The following is a 2,502-nucleotide window of genomic DNA, read 5'->3' as shown; positions in this document are numbered from 1 at the left end:
TGGGCTCAAGCGATTCTCTTGCCTCAGCCTCTTGAGTAGCTGGGCCTACAGGAGCCTGCCACAATACCTGGCTATTTTTAGAGACGAGGTCTCTCTCTTGCTCAGGCTGGTCTTGAACCTGTGAGCTCAGGCAATCCACCCGTCTCAGTCTCCCAGAGTGCTAGAATTATAGGCGTGAGTCACCACACCTCACCTAAAATAAAAATGTCCTCAAAATTGTCAATATACATTTTGCCTGAGTTTACTGTCCATTTTCATATTTGAAGGTATCAGAGTTTGACACAAATCATGAAACTATAAACCCAGCCAAAACATGATCTGTGTTTGTGCAATTTTTGATTAAGTAAGAATAATATTGTTGGTGTCCTGAAGACAGCTAAATCTCCTGTTTAATAGCAGTTACCCATCTGTTTAAGGTTCTTGCTTAGGTAAAAAGTAAGTATGTGTAAACAAAAATGAATGTTGGTATTAAAATAAATAAAACTTTAAGTAAATGATAGCACAGAAACAGATGCTTAAAGTCAAAGGCTTATGAAGATATTTTTGGGTTTGGTTGCTGTTTAAGGTTCTTGCTTAGGTAAAAAGTAAGTATGTGTAAACAAAAATGAATGTTGGTATTAAAATAAATAAAACTTTAAGTAAATGATAGCACAGAAACAGATGCTTAAAGTCAAAGGCTTATGAAGATATTTTTGGGTTTGGTTGCTTAAATGTTAGTTGCAGATGCAGCTTCTTCCATTGACTTTCCTGCCTGTCTGTGGAAAGTTACACACAATATCTGTTTCTGGCTCACTGTATTGTCTCATAGTAATGGTACTGTTAGGAATTTAAAGCTGCTCTAGGAGCTGTAGTTACAAGAGCTTAAATCAAATTGGAGGCTTCAGTTGTCCCTTTGGCCTGGCTCACTCTTGATTTATTCTGAGTGCTGGTTGCAAGCTAGACTGTTATGTGTACATTGTGTTGCCATAGCAAAGGCCGTTGCCTAAGAAAATTTGAAAAAGAATCCCTGAACTGTTAGTTTTTGTATAGAAATTATTCTTAGAATCCAAAGAGAAACTCAAAACAATCTTGCTCTTTGGAAGTAATACATGTACTCATATTTGAGACCATTTAGATTATTTTTTTAAATAGCTTGCTCTTCATCCTTATGTAAAAATGTTATGACTTTCTGTCATTATTAGACATGCTAAAGATGGATGTTAGAGGTTTATTCAATCTACAGTTAGGTGATGTCATGTCAGTAAATTTTATTTATGGATGTTGGTATTTTGGAAATATCAAGTTAGTTAATATCCTGAAGCAGGATGTGTTACAAAACTTCTAGCATATTTACAGAACTTAAATATTGTACATTATTTAGGATAGCAAGTCTTACTAAAACGCTTACATTTGTTAACTTGCTAGGTTTGTCTAAGTTTAAAAGTAATAATTAAAACTACATTTTGTAATTGTTTTTCTCTTTTCCCCCAATTTTGTTTAGGAAAATATGTTTAGATATTAAATTTGTTTAGATATTGAATGACTTCATTGCAGGCACAATTAATCACATTGATTATATATGTAATAATTACAGATTATAAAAAAGTTAACAGGAAAATAACTTGAAACAATAATGAGAATCTAGTAATCTGCTAAAATAAATTGGGTAACTATAAGTGAGATAAATGCTTAGGACAGATAATTCAAGATTTCTTGCATCCAAATTTTCACTAAGTTTTGTGTTACTGGAAGTTAAAATTTATGGTTAATGTATGTAATACTATATATATATATATGTATAAAGTGAGGCAAATATGTAAAGATAGGTTTTTATAGAAAAAATTATAAAATAGGCATAAAATGCTTTTATTTCATTCTGAGGTTATTTAAAGGTTTTTATAAAACAACAGGAAAACCAGTAAGTAAGAGAAAAATGTTGGGCAGTGCCTGTGGCTCAGTGGGGAGGGCACCGGCCCTATATACTGAGGGTGGCAGGTTCAAACCGGCCCCAGAAAACTGCAACAAAAAAAATAGCCAGTTGTTGTGGTGGACACCTGTAGTTCCAGCTACTTGGGAGGCTGAGGCAAGAGAATCGCCTAAGCCCAAGAGTTGCTATGGGCTGTGTGATGCCACAGCAGTCTACCGAGGGCAATAAAGTAAAACTCTGTCTCTACAAAAAAAAAGAGAGAGAGAGAAAGATGTGAAGAACATTATAAAGATACAGTAAATATTTTTATAAATAAGGGTAAATAGAAAAGAAGATCATGGGCAGTGCCTATAGCTCATTGAGTAGGGCGCTGGCCTCATATACCAAGAGTGGCAGGTTCGAACTTGGCTCCGGCCAAACTGCAACAAAAAAATAACTGGGCATTGTGGCAGGCGCCTGTAGTCCCAGCTACTCGGGAGGCTGAGGCAACAGAATGGGCTAAACCCAAGAGCTGGAGGTTGCTGTGAGCTGTGATGCCATGTCTCTAAAAAAAAAAAAAAAAAAAAAAAAAAAGAAAGAAAGAAAGAAAGAAAGAA

Source organism: Otolemur garnettii, unplaced genomic scaffold (assembly GCF_000181295.1).
Source record: "Otolemur garnettii isolate 467f Iridium unplaced genomic scaffold, OtoGar3 scaffold00224, whole genome shotgun sequence".
NCBI lineage: Eukaryota > Metazoa > Chordata > Mammalia > Primates > Galagidae > Otolemur > Otolemur garnettii.
Note: the sequence above shows the minus strand (reverse complement) of the source record.